At 42.4% G+C, this 21,648-nt stretch overlaps 1 long non-coding RNA gene across 1 annotated transcript; it reads left to right on the top strand.

Annotated features, from left to right (window-relative positions):
* Nucleotides 1–12,344: 12,344 nt before the first annotated feature.
* On the top strand, nucleotides 12,345–21,593 carry LOC127225020 (uncharacterized). The gene is made up of 3 exons (XR_007834762.1): nucleotides 12,345–12,485; nucleotides 17,930–18,118; nucleotides 21,432–21,593. It is a non-coding gene; the product is annotated as an uncharacterized LOC127225020 (long non-coding RNA).
* The last annotated feature ends 55 nt before the right edge of the window (nucleotides 21,594–21,648 follow it).

Raw genomic sequence — 21,648 nt, 5'->3', positions numbered from 1 at the left:
TAGTGAATTCCAGGTCATCTTGGACTACAGATTAAGGCTTTGTCTTAAGAGGTAGTAAAGAACCTTTATCCTAACCTCTTCAAGCAAAACAATGGGCAATGTTTTCTCAAATTATTGTGTCCTGCAGGTTTTGGTGGTGCATTCCTGTGATGATTTAAGAAGAAAAACAAACAAACAAACAACAACAACAAACAGCACAGTTATTTTCTGTGTTTTAATGTGGTTATGGTTTCATGAAATTTTTGTAGTACTAGAACAAAGTCATAATTCAAAATATTTCAATATGTCAGTAATGAATTGGGTAGGTAGGAGGAAGACAAGTCAGGAAACTTCTGCTGTAGACCCCAGATGCTGTTCAATGTCAGTCCTCCCTTGTGGGTGGATAGAAAATCCCCAAAGGTTTTCTGTGATAGTCATAAGGATGCTGGCTCAGACAGAGGTGGACAATGAATGGCTATTAAAGAGGTCAAACATAGCCCAAGACAGACGGTAACTGGGATCTAGACCTGCAACATTCCAACCTCTTCACAATCATTGAACTTTAATCAGATACTCAACCTTTGGGAGTTGTTTACTGTAAGATGCTGCTTGGTTCCAGGAACTTTTGTTGACATCTGTAAGCTTAACATTAAAGCTGAGGCAGGAAGACCAAAGGTTCAAGGCAGGCCTGGGACACATTCAAAGACACGAACACACTAAGGAAAATAGATATTGGCTGAGAGAGTAAGCATGAATTCTGTAGTGCCTGGCTCACTCTCCCTCATCCTGGCTGTCACCATTGCTAATATAGGCCTCCCTACCAAGTCACTGTGGCCCAGTTCTAATCATGTTTTCTCTGTCTTCCACTTGATCCATTTCCCCTTGCCACCAGAATGTTCTTTTCAATAGATACACCTCACAGTGTAACTCCATGATGAAAAACACACAGAGAAAGAAAAACTATTTCAATGGCTCCCCATGGCCACCTGGATCAAGTCCAAACTATGTTCTAGCATTCAGGGTTCTCCCATACCTCATCCTGATTTGCATGTCCAGCACCCCGTGACTATCATCTTCTCTCATCCTCTCCCTCCCCTCAGCACATACTCACAAAATGTTCCCTAGCTTCTAGCTCCTCTGAAAGTTTATTCTTGGAACACAGTAAACTTTCATGCCATCAAACATTTGCATATGGGTTTTGTTCTGGTTTTCCCTTAAAAATGGCCTTTGGCTTACATTTTATTCTTTTTTTTTTTTTTTTTTTTTTTTTTTTTTTTTTTTTGAGACAGGACTTCTCTGTACAGTCCTACAGCCCTGGCTGGCCTAGAACTCGATCTGTAGACCAGGCTGGCCTCAAACTCAGAGATCCATTGGCCTCTGCCTGCCTCCCCAGGGCTGGGATTAAAAGTGTGCGCCGCCACCTCCCAGCTACAAATCTTTCTTATAGAACCAGTTTGAATTTCTCTGCTTATGCTTAAAAAAGGTGATATCTAATCCAAAATGGTCCAATTAAGCCTTGCTAAAGGAGTCACCTTGGAACAAATTACCCAGGCCTTTCATCTTCTCCTTTAAGTTTGGTATTGTTTGTTGTGTGGCCTTTTTGTGACAGGGCCTCTGGTAGCCCAGGCTGGCCTTGAACTTGCTAGTCCTTAAAGATGATCTTGAACTCTGATCCTCCTGTATCCACCACCCAAAGGGCTAGCATTAGAGACCTGCACTACCTCAACCTGTTTCAATGAATGTTTTTAATGAGTTTAAAATATGAATCAGAGCTAAGAAAGCAGAAGCAAAGCAAACGCTAGGCTGTGGGCAGACTGGTATGCATGGTCAAGTGTTTATATTTTATCTTTGACTTATGAGAAACACTGAATGCAAATATATCAACTAAATCTTCAATTTGCCCAGAAATCAGGATATTTTATAAGGCAGAAGAGATGGCTCAGCAGTTGAGAACACAGGCTGCTTTTCTAGAGGACCCAAACTTGATTCCCAGAGCCTACATAGCTGCTCATGCCTGTCTATAACTCCAGTTATGTGCACAGACACATACAAGCAAAATGCCATACACATAAAATAAAAATTTATTTTTAAAATGCAGGGGGTTGTGGTGTACATCTTTGATCCCAGGACTTGAGAGGCAGAATCAGATGGATCTCTGTGAGTTCCAGGCTAGTCTGGCCTACATAGAGTTCCAAGATAGCCAGAGCTAATATGTATTAATTATTTTATACATTAAATTTATATGTGTTAACTTAAAGAACACAGGGTAATTATGTTTCCTTTTCAACCTTCATTTTAAGCCAGAATAAACACTGCTGAGCTCTGATTCAGTATCTGACATTGTTCTGAATGTTTCATGTATTATTATTTTATACCATGACTGTGTAAAACAGGCATTTTTTTATATTTATTAAACTGCTAAGAACATAAACTCTGGGGATTGGAGAGATGGCTCAACAGTTAAAAGCATTGGCTGTTCTTCTGGAGGTTCTGAGTTCAATTCCCAGCTCCCACATGGTGGCTGACAATCATCTGTAATGAGATCTGGGACCCTATTCTGGCCTGCAGACCTATACGCAGACAGAACACTGTATACATAATAAATAAATAAAAATCTTAAAAAAAAAAAAAAAAAGAACATACACTCTGCTGGATCAGGTCAAAAGCTGAGAAGTTGAGAAGTGAACTCTTCACATAAAGGAGGAATTGGATGTAAAGTAGACAACACTATTTCAAAAATATGTGTTGCAATTGGGCCTGGAAGCACATGCCTGCCATCTCAATGCTTTGGGGACACAGGCAGAGGAGTATTGTGAGTTTGAGACCAACCTTGGCTACAGAGTGAGATCCTGTCTCAAACAAAACTGAGTTCTTAGTTATGTATATTGTTGTCATTCAAGAAATGCCAGATGCATTGAGCTCCAAATAAGAGCTAGGAAGTCCCTAGGAAGGTTGGTGTTGTGGCTCACCCTGGTGGCAGAGGCAGAAGTGGGCTACATATGAGTTATAGGCTAGCCTGGGCTACACGGTGGTAACCTATCTCAAAAACTAAAATAAGATGGCCCGCAGAGTTCACTAATTTCCCAGTATAGTATCCAACCTGGGAAAATAGTTATGTTGGAAACAAACCCAGGTGTTTAAAATAATGATTCTTAAGTTTGGTAGAGATGTGCTCAGACAGATCTCCAGAGATCGGCTCCTTTAATAACACTGGTCACTCCCCAGAGAAGCGAAATAGGTCAAAAGGCAACCTTCAGAACAAGGGCTATTCTTTACATTATAGAGGTTAGAGAGTAGGGGGGCTTTCTGAGCTTGTAGGTGGGTCAGGAATTCAATGACTGAGGCAAGTCACTTCTGTTCATGAAGTCAACTGGGGACACAGGGAGTACTCTACTACAGAGACCCACCAACAGCCCCCTGCTCCCACACCATACATATATCAATATGCTATTCCCTCCAAAAACAGTCAAGATGTATCTGGGGTCACTCAGTGTCATTTATTTCATTGTATCTCCTTGGTTTGATCTAGGGCAGAAATAACTAGGAAGCTGGCTTTATTTAGTCTCTCCCCTATATGTATGTGTATATATATATATATACACATACATATATATACATACATACATATATACATACATACATACATATAATGGGATCTACAGCAGAGTGCAGGGCTCTCAGAAAGTAGAAGCTGACAATTCCTGGATTACTTGACTTGGACTGTCAGTCACTCATAACCCACCTAGACTCAAGAGCAGGAGACAAACTTTAAGTGGTGGCCCATGCCTTTAATCTCAGCACTTGGGAGATGGTACCAGGAAGATCTACAGTTAAAAGCTAGCCTGAGCTCCATAGCAAGTTAGAGGCCAACCTGGGTTACATGAGACTCTGTCAAAAACAGAACGAGGGAAAAAAAAAAAAAAAGGAAGATACATGGTACCAACTTAGCCAATGTCTAGCTATCTTTCATGTGTCACCACTTCCTACTTCTGTCCTCTACCCACACATCATGGCATTATTTATATTACTTTCACATGCAAAGTTCACTCATCTTCAGAGGGCCTGCCCAGCAAGATCCAGCCACTCTGTTACAGCAGAAGACTAGGATGGAGCTCATCATGTGGTCAAGGGTCCAGACACCTCTCCTGAAATCAGGCTTGGTTAGTATTGTCCCTTTCAGCTAGAAGACAGAACTAAAGAGATGTTATCTCTTTACACACTAAGCTGCAATTCTGAGATAGAGTTAAGATAGAAGTAGATAACACTATTGTTGAAGAGCATAGTGGTTAAAAAAAAAAAAAAAAAAAAAAAAAAAAAAAACGTTAGCCAGCAATGTTCTTCCTAACACCCGTGTGCAACGGCTCACAACTCCAGATGGTCTGACTAATGCCCTCTTCTGGACCTGAGGACACCTGCAAACATGTGGCATACACAATCACACATAAATTGTAAACATTTAAAGTACATTAACACTCATCAGAATTTCCTTAATCTATAGCTAAAAATGGTGTAATCTCAGCACAAGATTGAGGCAGGAGGTTTCAGCAAGTTCAAAGGCTGACCTGCCTAATGAGCTCTTTACTGATATCCTAATTCAAAAACAAATTTAGAGGGCAAACATAATGGCTCAACAGGTAAGAGTGCCTGCTGCCAAGCCTAATGACCGGAGTTCAAGCCTTAGAACCCAGATGGTGGAAAGAGAACCAGCTCCTGAGAGCTGTCCTCTGAACACACGCGCGCACACGCACGCACACAAACACACACACACAGTCTCTCTCTCTCTCTCTCTGTTTTTTAACTTAATATTTTATTATTATTTAAACAAAAATAAGAGTTGGGGAGTTAGCTTAGTGGTAGAGCTGGCCTGGAAGGCACAAAGTCCTCAGTTTAGTCCCAAGCACTGAGGAAAAAAAATTGAAACAAATTAAATAAATTTAAACAATGAAACAAGACATTCTGAAGTCTGGCCAGATATGCTGGCTGGTTCTTTAATTACAGCTGCATTCCGCTCTCTAAGAATAAGCCTTTGTGACTGGATTCTGCTCTGAGTCATGTACCCTCCATCCCCTTAAGAAGCAGCCCATTTTTTGTTGCTGAGTACTTTCTTCAGGCTGTTTTGGCCATGGTAGGTGGGGATCCAGAGACCTCTTTGTTTTGTATTGTCTCTGTGGGTTTTAGAGGGAGCTAATGAGTTTTTTGTTTTTTTTTTTAATTTGGGAAGTTTCTTGAATATCAATATACCTAACTCCATTAGTTGGGGTGGGGGGAAGTCTCATAACTTTCTTTCACAGTCTCAATATGGGCTGTGAAGTTGATGTTAGGACACACCTGGAAGATGGTGGGTTGCTTAGCTTGGAGGGTCTCCGAGGCATATAAAACCTGTGGTTTTGAAATGATCTCTGAGACAGTGCCTTTACTTGTTTTGTGACTGAGTCTTTCTTATTCTATGGCCCAAGATGGTCTCAAGTTTATAGTGATCCTCCGAGGTAGGTATCACAAGGCACGAGCCACAACCTTCAGCTTTGCCTTAGCAACTCTAAGGTCTTAGAAGTTTTCTTTTGTTTGGTTGGTTTGTGTATATGTGTGTTTTTGAGACAGGGCCTTGAATGAAAAAATAAATAAATAAATAAAAAGGAAAAGACATGCCTGCTCCTAGGTATGATGGAGGACAAAGCTTGTTGTAGATAAAAGGGAGAGCAGAGCCAGAGGCAGGGACATCTGGAAGAGCCCAAAGTTGACATGACCAGGCTGAGCAGGGCCATGTGGAGAGAGGGGAGGAAGGAAGGGAGGAGAAAAGAAATAATAAGCATTTTTCCATTATTTATATAACTTAAGTCACTTTCTTACACCGTTAGAACTTACATAAACTTTAAACATTTTTTATTCTAGATATTACTGCCCATGAGACACAGTGGTTACTGACAGCAGTCATTGTAAAACAGGTTCCTTTGAACCTGTTTTGTGAGTTTATCTCTTTTTAGAGTCTGATAACAAGAGTCACTGTCTTTCTCAGCTGGAGGCTTAGAGAAGTGAGGCTTCTCTTCACATGAAGGGAACTGAAAAGGCATCTGAAGCCTTGGTTGGTGCTGTTAAACTGCTAAAATGACAAAGCTATAGCCTAGTCATCAACACCATCAGAGATCTGAGAAGGATAAATTTCACCTAAGTAAGCAGGAAATATAGACCAAGTCGATCCAGAAGCTATTAAAAACAACAAAGGACTTAGTGGCTACCTACATAATCACCCTAGGTCCCTCAATGATCACTGTGGGCAGAGATACCAAAACGTCAATCTTTGGCCACCAGGCCCAACAGATTTTCCTGTAGAGGAGGAGTTTGGGGGGGACTGGCATGTACCCTTCAACCTTAGTAAAGATAGCTGTCAGTCACGTTGTTGCTTACATCTTGATGAGGTCATCAGCCAAGATGGAGGCAAGTCATATGGTTGCTGTTTAAAACATGTTTTCCTGGTAGATCTACTTTTTAAACAAGAGTTGGATCCAATTAAATACATAGTAAACAAGGATAGAATCACATATATAGGATATTGTAGCAAATTCCTACGTGTAAGTTTAACCATAGCCTTTTGCTTTGAGTTTTATGCCAAATTTTGTTGTAGATTTTACAGATTCTTTAACCACACCAATGAATTTACAAATCCTGATATAAAGACTGTTTACACAATAGCCTTAAAAGATTTGAGAACAGAGCACAGAGAAATCATAGAGAAAAAAAGACTTAAGAAAAGAAAGTGGTAAAACCTTAGAGATAAGAGAATTTGGAATTATTTGCTTGTGCAGGAACTCATGTGCCATGTTTGGCCAGCAAGCTATACTGAGGCCAAACTGGTTTTAGTAAGACAGTGAGGCTTTAAGAAAACCTCTGAGTCTTAGAAAGGAATTGAGATCAAGGAGAAAAGGAGGAAGGGTCATGAAAAGAATCCACCCTAGGGAGGGAGCTAAGAGAACAGTGTAGCCATGGGGGACAAGGAAGAACAAGCAGGAACTTCACCCAAGAAGGGTTCCGATATCACAGAAGCCAGGACAGAGAGAAGTTGTGGGATTGAGCAGGCAGCTCCTAGGGAGAGGCAAGAAAATGCATAGCATACAGGCCCAGGATGGCACAAGGAGAGATAGATCAGGTGGCTCCAAGGGAAAGGGATCAAGGAAAGGGTCATAGATCTGGGAGTATGTAATCAGCTCCTAGTGGGAGATGAAGAGGCATGAAGGAGCAGAAGAGGTAAGTGTCACAGTAAGAAGAATTTCAATCCACGGCATCCCCAAGTGGACTGAAAGATTCATCAGAGAGAAATGTCCCAAATCACAGAGGAGAGACATCCCTTTCCATGTGTTGGAGCCCCGTAGAGCAAGAGGAAGCTTCCTGGCGTACCAGTGTGGCTTCTATAGTAAAAGCAGACAAAGCAGGGACTTCCACAGTGACGTGTACCAGTAGAAGGAGAGAGGCAAGTAGTTAGAGCAGGAGGAAGAGAAAATAGCTAGAGAGGTGCAAGGTCTTAGTGAATAGAATTGCCCATGTGGTGGGGCCCTAAAGGGCATTGTAGGGAGATGCCCATATGGTGAGTGCCCCAAAAAGATGTAGAAGAGAGATGCCCATGTGGTGGGCGGCCCAAAAGGGTGTATGACGGAGAGAGAACACTTGCTGAGTAGGTGAGGAGAGCTAGATGGTTAGTTAAGGTGGAGGAAAGAAGCAGTTAAAGAGGCAGACTCTAGGATCAAACTTGGTGGACAGGCAGATGTCTGAGTTTGAGACCAGGCTGGTCTACAGAGTAAGTTCTAGGATAGCCAGGACTACACAGAATAACCCTGTCTTGGGAAAACAAACAAACAAAAACAAACCTGATACATCTGCTTGGAAACTCAACAGCAAGATCCACAGTTTCATTTGGTGCTGTGGAATAGTCCTTCTGTGAAGATGTGTTGCTCTCATTGTTAATAAAAAGCTGATTGGCTGATAGCTAGGCAGAATTTTGAGGGCAGAGAGAATGCTGGGAAGGAGGGTGGAGTCAGAGAAGTCTTGAGCAAGATACAGAAGAAGCAACAGGGGAAGTTCATATATGAGGTAAACAAGCCTAGGGGCAACACAAAGATTAGTAAAAATGGGTTAATTTAAGTTGTAACAGCTGGCTGGAGATAAGCCTAAGCTATTGGCCAAACATTTGTAATTAATACTAAGTCTCTGTGTGGTTATTTGGGAGCTGGAGGTCCTGACCCCACCCCAAAAAAATACTTTACTTACACTTTGGTGCTCTTGTGTTATTAAACTCTTCCAGCTACCCACAGTTCCTTGGTGGTGAATCCTCACCAGTAACCACACCTTTTCAGTTTTCACTAAAGAACTCAAGATTTTTCAAACCAGGTCTGTAATCCAAGCACCCAGGAGGAGAGGCAAGAGGATCACCATGACCTTTGTAGCCCTGGCTAGCGTGGAACTTGCTATGTAGATCAGGCGGGCCTCCATATCACAGAGATCTACCTGCCCCTGTTTCCCACATGTTAGTGTCAAAGGCATGTGATACCTCACCCAGCTTCTGCCACATTATGTTAGTCAAAACCACAGAATCTGATCAGATTCAAGCACAATGGCTGGCTGAAATAGCATACAGTCTAGGAAGATCAGTAGACATGGTAGATGCCAACACCATGCTCCAAATAATGAGGGAGTCATCTGTATGACAGAAAAAACATCTGTTGAAAAAGAAATATCAGAGTGGGCTTCCCAAAGAACTGAGTTTCATCTTTTAAATTATGTCTTTTATTTTTTGAGATTATAATATAATCACATTATTTCTCCTGTCCATTCCCTCCCAAATTTCATCTTTTTTTGTAAGCAGAGTTTTAAAGACATATTTTTATTTTTATGTTTATAGTGTTTTGCCTCATGTGCATCATGTGGGTGGCAGGTGCCCTCAGAGGTCAGAAGACTCTGTTAGATCCCCTGAAACTGGAGTCACAGAGAGTTGTGAGCCTCCATGTGGGTTCTGGGAACCAAACTTGTGAGATAAAGCACCCAAAGAGTGAACTATCTTTCCAACTCCCAGACTTCTTTCTTTTTTTCCTTTCTTTCTTTCTTTCTTTCTTTCTTTCTTTCTTTCTTTCTTCCTTCCTTTTTTCTTTCTCTTCTCTCCTTTTCCTTTCTTCTTTCTTTCTAAATTACATTTGTTTGTTTGTTTGTGGTTTTTGAGACAGGATCTCACTGTGTAGGCTTTGACTATTCTGGAACTCACTCTGTAGACGAGGCTGGCCTCAAACTCACTGAGATCTGCCTGTCTCTGCCCTCTAAATGCTGGGATTAAAGGTGTGCACCTCCATACCTGACTTTTAATTACATTTTCACTGTGTGTGTGTGTGTGTGTGTGCATATATGTGTGGACACATGCACGCCACGGCACATAGATGAAACTCTCAGGACAATTTGTAGGTCAACTCTTCTGTTATATGGGTCATAGGGGTCAAGCCCAGGATGTCAGGCTTAGCTGCATGAGCCATCTCACAAGCTCAAGAACCGAGTTTTAAAGGGAGGAGAAAGATGCTGGTAATAAAGATATAGTTCTGAGGTAGAGTGTTTGCCTAACATTTATAAGATCCTGGGTTCAATCCTCAGCAAATAAATAAATGCAATCCCTTAGTTTAGGAGAACTTTCCAGACATGAGAAAAGAGGTGCTGAGAGCCTGGTATATTTTAGACACACTGAATTCTGGTGACTAGTGTGGAATGTGAGGAGGACAAATTCCTTAAAATTATTTTCATAATTTTTACCAAGTCAGGGATAAGGAAAAGTGATTGAAAACAAAACAAAACAAAACAAAAACCCCTCATTTCTTCTTATTGGTGATTTCCTTTTTTAGAGGTAAAACTGATTCGGTTTTGTGTCTCTTGTAGCCCAGGCTAGCCTTGAACTCTTTACATAACCCAAGATAATATGAATCCCTTATCCTCCTGCCTCCATCTTCCAAGTACTCATTATACCCCAAGGCTAATCTTGTTGTTGATTCTAAGAATTATGGGTTACCAGGCAGTGATGGCACATGCCTTTTATCCCAGCACATGGGAGGCAGAGGCATGAGGATCTCTGTGAGTTCAAGGCCAGCTTGATCTATAGAGCAAGTTCCAGGACAGCCAGGGCTGTTAAACAGAGAAACCCTGTCTCAAAAGATCAAAAAAGATAGAAAAGAATTATGGCTCCAAAGCTTCTCTTTCCATGTTCCCCATTTGCTCCTTATTTTGAAGTGTTTGTGTGTGTGTGTGTGTGTGTGTGTGTGTGTGTGTGTGTGTGTGTGTGTGGTTTATCTATTGGGTATGTAAGTAATATAGTCCATTTTTGAATCATGACACTAGGAATAGAAAAAGATGAGGTCCTAACTGTCCTGTGTGTGTACCAATACCCAAAGTACTATCTTTCAACAATATGAACAAGACTAGAAAATGGGCTGTGTATGACAAATATTAGTCAAATCTTTTCATACAGTTCTGTGAAGGCAACATGTTGAGTCTGACCCTAGTGTTGCTGGAGAAAAAGGCTTCTGTGGCAGCTAAGGGGTTAGACCCCCAACACATTAATGAGTGGCCTGCCCCATTACCCATGATAGGACCTCTGTCATACTCTGCAATGCCTTTGTGGAAACAAGAAGAGTGTGCGCCACATGGGCAGATCCTGCCCTCTGGGCAGTTTCAAGAGTTTGGAGAATAACTTCTGAATTGCAGCTGCCTCTTGTTCCCTGAGTTGGGCACCTTTACAACACATATAAACTGTGCAGCTCAATGTGCTGGCATGCCTCATTGTTAATGTTCCATTAATAAATTCAGAACAGAGCCTGTGGACACAGGCAGAGAGGCTATTTTCCATTTCTTCTCCCCACATCCTGTCTTTCTAATGTGTTTTGTTACTTACTGTTCAAACATTAAGCAAATCACTTTGCATCTTGAGCTTATTTCTCTGTCTGAAAGCTTCGAGGACTGTGGCTTCCCATTTGTCAGGAACAAGTTTGGCAAACAAACATAATGTTCTATCCATACCTTCATTATGATTTTTAATGCTTTTGTCATTGCACAGCACATTTTGAAGCCATAATCCTTAGGAGGAGGGGTGATGTTGCTAGCAATTCTGCTCCCTATCGGATAAACAATTTTTATTTCTCTTTATTATTTTGTTGACTATTCTCTGCAAGTTCTTAAATCCCATTCTCTGTGGGCATATATGTGTCCTTTCCTTAATGTGTCAAGGAGAGAAAGAACATATATCATTTCCTTTTCTTAATTCTTTGAATAAGTACATCCTAGGGCCAGAGAGATGGCTTAGAGGTTAACTGGCTTCTCTTCCAGAGAACTCAAGTTCAATTCCCAGAACCCACATGGCAGCTCACAACAGACTGTAACTCCAGTTCCAGGGATCCAATGTCCCATTCTGTCCTCTATGAGTACCAGACACACAAGGGGTGCACAGATATATGTTAAGGCAAACACCCATACATGTATGATATAATAAAATTTAAACGCATACTAAGATAATCTCATTTTGTTCGTACATATATTAAAACAATATCTATAGTTTTAACAATACTACACACTGTTTGTGAGGCTGAAGACAAAGTAATAACTAAATCAAAGCCCTTGCCCAATCAAATTATAGTGTTACAAAGCCCAGTCCCAATGGATATACTCTTACATCTAAGGCTCAGGGAACATTGTAGACGAGTCAGAGGATCAGGAATTTGCTGTGAGTCTGTGTCTCCTAGGAATGTCTGAAGCTACACCCATAAAGTATCACCACATGACTGCCTAAACATCAGCTGAACCAAGACAACAATTATAGACATTCCTACGTGGATGGGGAGCCCACAAGGCCTCAACCCCACACAAGGAGCTACAGGCGACTAAGGAATGCTGAGAGTGGGCAAAATGGAGAAGAGTACGCCAATTGATTATCCAATACCAAATGGTCAGCCCTGAAAATGTACATGTAACATCATACGAACTGAGCAGGTTATACTTAGAAATATATGTGTATATACATATATGCATGAAAAAAGAAGCCACGGGTTAGGGAAAAAGCAAGGAGGAAGGAAGGGGGAAGTGAGAAATGATGTGATTATATCATAATCTCAACAATAAAAGAGAAAATCTTTCAGTATCGGGGTCCATGTTATTTTGTTGTTCCTACGGTGCTGGGGACAGAACCTTAAGCATCCTAAGCAAGTGGTCTCCCACCAGCTACACACACAGTTTTTATTTTGAAGTGGTTCTTGAGGAGATCACGAAAGTCTATAAGGTTTCCTTTCAACTATTCCCTGAGTTTTCTTGGGATTTGTCTTCTTCTGCCATTTACTTTTCCCTTTCCTGTCTGCAGCTGTGTTCCTGTTCCCATCAACTCCCATGCCAGTTGCCAAGAAACCTCTCCTGGGAGCTCAGCGTCATCCTCATCCACACCCAGGTGAAATTGTTGGCCATCTCCACGCAGTGTTACAGATATTGCTACCTCCTCACCCTTGGTGAGTCCTCTGTAGTTCTGGATGAACTCTTGAGTGTCTTATTCCAGATACCATGCATTCATACCTCGGTGACATCACCTAACCACAGACAAGGTTCCGGATACAGTCATAGATGTCACAATGTTTCCAGAATTGCATCAGTGTCTTTTCAGCATCCTCCTCCATTGCAGCAATAACCTGGGCAAGGGTCCTCTCCTTGAGCCACAGGGCTTTCTAACCATAACTCCTTGATCTCATGGTTAGATCAAATAGGTAGGTTGGGTGGAGAAACAGCAGCTTGGTGCTGGAATGAACATCACTCATAGAAGAATTTATTAGAATATTCTCAATAAGCAAAAATGTGTGTGTGTGTGTGTGTGTGTGTGAGAGAGAGAGAGAGAGAGAGAGAGAGAGAGAGAGAGAGAGAGAGAGAGAGAGAGAGAGAGGAGGGAATGGAATGCAGGGTCTCATAACTGCTAACCCAATACTGATCAGCTAATTCTCCAGCCCTCTTGTTTGAGGTAGGATCTTGTGTAGCTGAGGATGACCTTGAACTCCTATTGGTCCAATCTCTACTTCCCAAAGTGTATAACATGACAACTGGTTTGGTTTTTGTTGTTGCTGTTTTGTTTTGTAAGGCAAAGGAAGCAGAGTTTCCTGAGGTAGAGAAGCAGCTCCCTGAGGCCAGAGAGTCCCACAGGGAGCAGACCTAAAAGTGGTTTGCCCCAGACTCCTTATTTTTAGACAGGCTTTCAGTTCCTTGGCCAGACTATCCTTGAACTCACTCTCATAGCACAGGCAGAGCTTGTGATCCTCCTGCCTCTGCTGTTGAGTAGCTAGGACCACAGGGATGCTCCAACAAACCCAACTAATAATAAAGCTCTTGAAATGTGTAGTTTTAACAACAGTCCTCATTCTTGCTAGCATAGCAATCCAGAACATCTCAGAAAATCTGGGCCAAGATTTCTTGTGGCTACTGAAGTACATGGGCATTATGTACTTACCGATATGCTTGGAGACCCTGGAGTTATCTCTAACCAGATCACCAAGACTTTCAATTTGTAACTGCAACACTGCTCCCAAGCAAGACTGTAGTGCCATCCTTAAAAGGCTTGCTACTTAGAACTGATCTGTTTGTCTCCAGAATGGGAATGCTTCCCTATGCTTAAGATTTGCTCTGGCGGGTGATTTTTTTTTTCTTCCATAGTCAGCTCATGTGGAGTGCCCCCAAAATGATCCTGCAGTCTTCACAATACCCTTTAAGACTCACCGTTTGTATTCCTTTTTGTTATTTTGTTTTTGTTGTTTATTGGCTTTTGAGGGAACAAGAGCTTGTACTTTATCCCAGTGCCTAGAACTTACTTTGTAGGCAAAAATTTGTCTTTTACCTCAGCCTCATGAGTACTGAGGCTGTTGGTATGAACCAAAACACTTCACTTAGGTTGTTTTGTTTTGAGACAGGGTCTCATACAAGCCCAGAAAAGGCCTCAAATTCACTGTATGGCTGGGATGACCTTGATGCCTTCTAAGTGCCACATTGGACACCTGTTTTCAAGGCAGAGTCCCAATGTGCTTCCCAGGCTGGCCTCCAACCTCTGAGCTCAAGTGATCCCCTCTCCTCAGCCTCCTGAGGAGGAGAAAACTATAGGTTCCCATGGCATCTTGTCCTGTTCTCTGTTGCCTCCCATCTCCCTCCCTTTCTTGGCAGAATTTGATCATGCTAGACAAGTAATTTGTCACTGAGCTACTTTCTTAGCAAAAATAATAATGATGATGATTCCTGAATCTTCTCAGCTACCCAAAGATAGCAGTGAATCCAATATCACTGGCAGGCTGGGCTTTTCTTTCAACATTTCAGGCTTCTTGCTTTGATTGTGTTGGGGAGCAAAGGAACCCCTGAGTGAGTATGACGTTGATATGGGCACTTCGATGTCAAGGATACTAAGGCTTTGAAGCCATCGGAAATAGACAAAGCGGTTTCCCTACATGGGCAAGGCTCCTGAGGGATGGCAACACTTTCCTCCCAGGTTCCAGTAGGAAAGAGTGACCACTGTGTACAAAAACTAGAAACTGCAGCTTCCTTTTCCCTGGTGTTTCCAGCCCGAAACAGCTCACCTATGGAACCTATGGAGCCCTCCTACCAAGATCAGCTGCTGCTACCCTGAGTGTGCTGAGGTTCTGGGTGGTTTGTGATAGTACACAGCCTCCATCAGCAGTAGCAGATGCCAACCTGATCCCAGCATTCCTGTGTATATGTGTATGTGTGTCTGTCCTTCATTCCCTCACCACCCCTAGAGCCAGCATTCCACAACCCAACCCAGTCACAGCAGTTGTGATTTTGGAGTTAAAGGGGATTAATTTATGTGGCTGGACATCAATATCTGTCATTAAGAGTATTCCCAATTTTGGTCTGGTGGCATACACATGTAATTCCAGCCTTTCTGGAGGATGAAGCAGGAGGACTGACAATTCAAAGCCTGCCTGGCTTACATAACAAGTTATGGTCAGCTTGGGCAACTATTTTGAGAACCTGTCTCAAGATAAATATTATTTTATTTTCAAGTCAGTCAGGGTTTCTTTGTGTAGTCTTGGCTATCCTGGAACTCACTCTGTAGACCAGGCTAGCCTGCAACTCAGAGATCCGCCTGTTTCTATCTCCTGGGATCAGGGCTCAACTACCACCACCTTGATAAAATAAACATAATTCTAAAAGTCTAGGGATGTAGCTCAATGGTGGAGTGCTTGCCCAGCATGCGGAAGACCCTAGGTTTAACCCCTAGTTCTGCAAAGAAGCAACAACTTTCTATAGGGCTTTCTTGTTGTTGCTGTTACATCTTGTTGCCTTCAGTGAAACAGACCTTTAATTGATCCCACCCCTTAGTTCCTCTCCAAGATCACAGCTGTCCTGGCAGCTGTGCCGGAACAGGACTGACTTGATTTGTGAGCAATCTCTGTCTGACTTTTCCACCTTTGCAGCCCTTCGTAATTTTTTAAATGGAAGCCTTGCTATGTTTCCTAGGCTGGCCAGGATTTCCTAAGCCTCAGCAGTTCTTCTGACTCAGCTTTCCTAATAGCTAGAACTAAAGGTGTGTGTCATTTGTGCATGCCCAGCTTCTTAATCAGTGTAAACTCATTCCTAGGTCAGTCAAATGATGGTTGGTAACATTTGGGGTGGGTTTGGTGTGCTCAGGGGTCACTATGAACCCAAACAACAGGAGATTAAGTCAAGAGCGAGAGAAAGTTATGAAATCAAAAGATGTGGTAATCATGAAATCATGAGCTGTATGAGGGCTTCAGATGGTGTGGCACAACCCATCAGTCTTGTATGTGTGTGTGTACTATGGTTGATGTGGAGGTCAGAGAACAACCTGTGGGAGCTGATTTTCTCTTTCTACCACATGGGCTCTGGGGATCAGTTTTGGTGGCAGGCACCTTACCAGCTGAACCATATCACAGGCCCACCTGTTTTGAATAAGAGATCCCAGGTCTGGTAGAGATACACTCCGAGAGAGATTTGAGGTAAGTCCTTAGTAAAGCTGGCCACATGGAGGAAGCTGGGATAGGAGAGCCAACCGCAAGCCATCTTTAGAACAAGAACATTCTTTGTATTTACAGACTTTATAGGGTAGTGGTCTCTGAACTTAGAGGTGCTGTAGAATATTCTTTTACACTGTGAGGATGTGTGATTGGTTTAGTAAAAAGCTAACTGAGCAACAGCTAGGCAGGAGGGGTAGCAGAGACTTCTGGACAGAGAACCCTCTGGGAAGAAGAAAATGGGGTCTCCAGGCAGACTGGGAGGAAACAGAATGGATGAAATGGAGATGAGGTAACAAGCACATGGAAGAATGTAGATTGAAAAATGTGGGTTAATTTAAGTTATAAGAGCTAGTTAGAAATAAGCCTAAACTAAGGCTGAGCTTTCACAACCAATAATAAGTCCATGTCATGTTTTGTGAGCTGGAGGCCCTAGAAAAGGTCCGTCTACATAAAGGAGTTAAGATCTCTAAGTTTAGCAGATTAGTAATGGAAGTTTAGGTGGGATATAAGGCACTAATTTAGGGAGTTAATCCTATTGTTCCAACCCTACTAACGGCTATTACACTTTGGAAGTTTAGCACTTTGGGGCAGGTACTAGGCAGGCTATAAGGCGTGGGTGATCCTTAGATGGGGCAGCTTCTGTGATTCAACACTGACAAGATCAGCAAAACTTCCTTTTGTAAATACAAATATACTCTTTATTTCTTTCTTCCTTTCTTTCTTTCTTGTTTTCTTTTTGATTTTTGAGATAAGGTTTCTCTGTGTTGCTCTGGATATCCTGAAACTCACTCTGTAGACCAGACTGGTCTTGAACTCTGAGAAAGCCACCTGCCTCTGCCTCCTGAGTGCAGGGTTAAAGGCATGTGTTACCACCACCTGACAGTATTTTCTAAAATAACCAGAAAAAGAAAGATATAATAAATATATAGACTCACCCATGACATAGCTGTTTGTCTTGAAGTACCATGTAGTGTGCATAGCCCTGCACTATACAAGAGGACAGGCAGCACAGTAAGTGTGTTTACACTAGGATTATCACAAATACAGCCTTTATATGTTGTGCTATGACCTTTCAATGGCTGTGACATCATGGAGGCGAAAGGAACTTTCAACCTGTTTTGTTCTTGTGGGATCATCATGGAATATGCAGTTTATTGCAATATCAATAACCACTTAATTTTTTCAAGAAAAGTTTTTTTTTTTTTTTTTTTTTTTTTTAGAGGGAGAGAGGGTTTCTCTGCATTGCTTTGGAGTCTGTTCTGGAACTACTAGCTCTGTAGACCAGGCTGGCCTTGAACTCACAGAGATCTGCCTGCCTCTGACTCCCAAGTGCTGGGATTAAAGGCGTGCATCACCACCACCTGGCTGAAGAGGCACTCTGAAAAGCTGTATATTTGAAGTAAAATAAGAGATTGTTGCCGGGCAGTAATGACTTTAAGGCCAGCCTGGACTACAGAGAGAGTTTCAGGATAGCCAAGGCTATACAGAGAAACCCTGTCTCTCAAAAGTGTATGTGTCTGATATGTGAATGCTGGTTTGTGCATGTCGCATGGAACCTGCAGAAGCCAGAGGACAAGTTTCAGTAGTCCATTCTTGCTTTCCACTGGTCCAGGCAGGTTCCTCCTTGTTTCTGTTGCTATGTTGCATACTCCAGCTTCCTTGAAGTTGCCCTGTCTCTGTCGCCCATCTCACTGTAGGAGTGCTGGGATTATAACATCACTGAATCTCTGTATCTGGCTTTTATGTGGATTCCAGAGACAGAACTCAGGTTCAGGCTTGTGAAGCTAGCACTTTCTCAATATTGCCCTTCCTTCCTCTTTCTGAGACTGGGTATCCTTATGTAACCCAGGCAATTGAATTCATGGTAGTCCTGTATATCAGGAATTTAGACTACACCTGGCTCACGTTTCCTTTTCCTTTTTCTATAGGTGCTGTTGCAAAAACATCCTCTGGCGATTTACAAGTAACTAACACCTCTCTTGAACTTCCTGCCAGATGAGAGAGTGACTAATGTTTCAGTACTGTTCTCTAATGGAAATGGTAGTAGGCTCAAAGAAACACACAACAATTGTTTTCTCACCAGACACACAGGCCTAAAATTGTACCTTTATGAAGAAGTGAGTATATATTAATAGATAATATATATGGCATATTACATACATGTAATGAACTTGTAGGAATAAGGTAAGAAAAACAGAATAAAGACAAAGAGTGCTGGATGTAGGGGCACACATCTGTAATCCCAGCATTTGGGAGGCTAAAAGGTAATGTGGAATTCCAGGCCAACCTGGGCTACTTAGTGAGACTTAGTGTCTTTTGGTGGGGAGGAGTTATTGACAAAAGGTTCTCTTGTAGCCCACTCTGGCCTGGAATTTATTATGTATCAGAAGGTGATCTTGAACCCCTGGCCATCCATTTACACCTTCCAAGTGCCAGAATAACAGGCATTTGTCGCCATGTCCAGCTCTTGGTTGTTTTTGTTTATTTGTTTGGGGGGGGGATGTTTGTTTTGGTTTTTTGTTTTTGTTTTTGGTTTTATGAGACAGGGTTTCTCTGTAGCTTTGGAGCCTGTCCTGGAACTCAATCTTCTTCTTCTTCTTCTTCTTCTTCTTCTTCTTCTTCTTCTTCTTCTTCTTCTTCTTCTTCTTCTTCTCCTTCTTCTTCTTCTTCTCCTTCTTCTTTTTCTTCTTCTTTTCCTTTTGTGTTTATTTTATAAAACAGTATCCTGTGTTTTGTCACTAATAAATTTCCTTGATAATTATGATTACAGAAGATTTTTATGATGATGAAAATTTTAAGAAAGGTAGTCCTAAGATTTTATTTAAGCATATATGGGGCTCTCACTTCCTGACATTTCATTACATGAAAAACATTTTTCCCCTTCCAAAGTCAAGATATTATCACTCTCAGCCCACCTGCATTTTCTTGTGATAGATTCCTTCGTCATCCAGTGAGAGATCAGAGATATCCCTCTATGGAAAGTGAGACAGTGTTGGTAAGGAGATTAAACAGCTCTACTTCCCAGTAATACTATCAAGTCCACCCAGAGCTGGCTGCTCATATCTGGGACAAGATGTTTCTTGAGAAATTTCTGTATCTCCTTCCAAGAATGCTCCTTGTATGACTGCATATAGGACATCTCCCCCATATGATGCTTGGGATCACATAGGGGATCCTTGAAGCAGAGCACAGGGGCAAAGGGAGGCTCAATGAGGTAACCTGCCCCAGGGTAAGACAGCAGAGTCCAATTCTTCCCGCTTTTTATCAGCAGTGCTGTGGCTTGATGAGCATGCATTTTGCTGTTGAGATTCTTATCATCTTCTCCAATGATGAAAAGGAAATATCTCTGAGCTTTTTCAATGGGAAAACAATATTTGCTATCCTTATCTGCAGTTTCCTTATAAGCTCAACAAAACTCTGCAAGTCCTAAGGCATTGGTGGTTACAAATTCTATATTGCATGGTATGGGCTGGTTGACCTGACCATGTGGATCACTAGTAACAAAATTAGGCCCATTGATAAGTACAGTGGCTTTTATTTGTTTAGGTTAATAGCCATAGAGTTTTGTTTTTTGAGACAGAGTTTCTCTACGGAAGATCCCTGGCTGTCCTGAAACTCACTCTGTAGACCAGGCCAGCCTCAAATTCACAGAGATCTTCCTGTCTCTGACTCTCAAATGCTGGGATTAAAGGTGTGTGCACCACCCCCTGGCTGGTTCCGTTTTTAAAACAAACAGGTCAGAAGCCAGGTGTGGTCTGTATACCTTTAATCCTAGCACTTAGGAGGCAGAGGCAAGTAGAGCTCTGTAAGTTCAAACCAGCCTAGTCTACATCGGGAGCTCCAGGACAGACAGAGCTACATAGTCTACATAGTGAGACCCATCTTTCCCCCAGCTCCCCCACCCCCCACCAAAAAAAATTGAATACTGGAATTTTTTTTGAGGCAGGGGCTAGCCTTGAACTCAGCAGCCTCCTGCCTTGGCCCTCTGAGTACTTGAATTATAGGCATTCATCAACTCCCCCACCTTTTGTTGTTGTTGTTGGGTTTGGTTTTGGTTTTTCAAGACAGGGTCTCTCTCTCTGTGTAGCTCAGGCTGTCTGTAGACCAGGCTGGCCTTGAACTCATGGAGATCTGCATGCCTCTGCCTACTAAGTGCTGGGATTAAAGGTGTTTGCTGCCTTCACCACTACCACCAGACTAAGACCCCCTGCTTTCAACATAGAATTTGAGTGCACTTTGAGGTAGTGATGTTGTAGAATTTGGATGTAAAGTAAAAGTGTTTGGAATTTACCCGTTAAACATGGCAGTATCTCTCAAAATCCCTTCTGACCCTCACTCAAATGACATCATCAGTCAGACTTCCCTAAAAACTGCAGGGGATGGGTGGCTCAATGGCTCTCCTGTTTATTTGTTGTTCTAGATGGACCTGGCTCTATCAGGCACAAGCGGGTTTTACAAATCAGTTGTGCTGGCATAGGGCCTGACAATAAGAATAATAATAAGTCAGTAAATGGTGAATAAAAACCGGTCAAAGTCAACCTCCCGCCTTCTTGTTGAAGGAATGACCATGGAAGAACACCCTCATGTTTCTTCTTTTCTAGCATTTGTTCATTCAACCAAGGAGAAGAATCTACCTTAGGCAACATGCCAGGCCTACACAAGGAAGGGACAGATAACTCAGCTTGATCCTCCTGACAGAAAGGCACAGGGACTGAGAACTCAGAGGAGACTAACCCAGAGGGTCAGAAAAGCTTCCCGAGGGAAGCAAATTAAATCCAGGAAGGACTTGTGGGGATAATAATTAGCCCAATGAGGGGTAGAAGTTCAGAAGTAGGGTCTATCTGTGGAAATCCCAGCCAGTGGGAACAGTCTTTGAGACAACTAAAGCACTTTGGCCATTTTGGAGTTTAGAATGTATGAAAGAGGGGAAGTACTGCTAATGAAATAGCAGTGTGTTTGTTAGTTATGTTCCCAAGACATGGCTTCCCTGTGTAGTCCTGGCTGTCCTAGAACTCACTCTGTAGACCAGGATGGCCTTGACCTTTGAGGTCAGAGATCTGCCTGCCTCTGCATCCCGTGTTGGGATTAAAGGCGGAATTAAGGGAGTGCACCACCACCAAGGAGATAGGCTGTAGGCAGTACTGAGGAGCCACTGTAAATCTTAAATGCAACTATAATGGCATTAAAAAACAAAAACAAAACAAAAATCCTCAACCATTCAAAGGGTGGGATGGGGTGCAATGGTGAATGCAGGGAGCCTGAGAATCAGCTGCAAAAGTTAGTTTGAGAGGTGTTGAGGTGGCTCAGATTGGGGTGGTGGGACTGGGAAGAAATGGATCAATCTAAGAATCTGTTGGCCGTGTGATGATGGGAGGATAGAAGAGATTGGAAAGGGCGTGCCATTAATGCGTGTGGACTTTATTCTGAAAGGATAAAGGAGACGCTATTTAAACACCTCAGCTATCTGCCAGATCCATTCAGGTGCGAGCATATAAACATCACTTCGCAGACAGGGTGAACAGTCTCTGAGGACGCTGCGCAGGTAAGGGACCAGCCTCACGCCGCGAGCGTGCAGGGTGCAGCCGGGATACAGATGGGGTGCCAGAGACTGACAAGCGCACAGTCAGCACCTTAACCTCGGAGCCAC

Source organism: Phodopus roborovskii, unplaced genomic scaffold (genome assembly GCF_943737965.1).
Source record: "Phodopus roborovskii unplaced genomic scaffold, PHOROB, whole genome shotgun sequence".
Lineage (NCBI taxonomy): Eukaryota > Metazoa > Chordata > Mammalia > Rodentia > Cricetidae > Phodopus > Phodopus roborovskii.
Note: the sequence above shows the minus strand (reverse complement) of the source record. Positions and strands in the feature narration are given on the sequence as shown.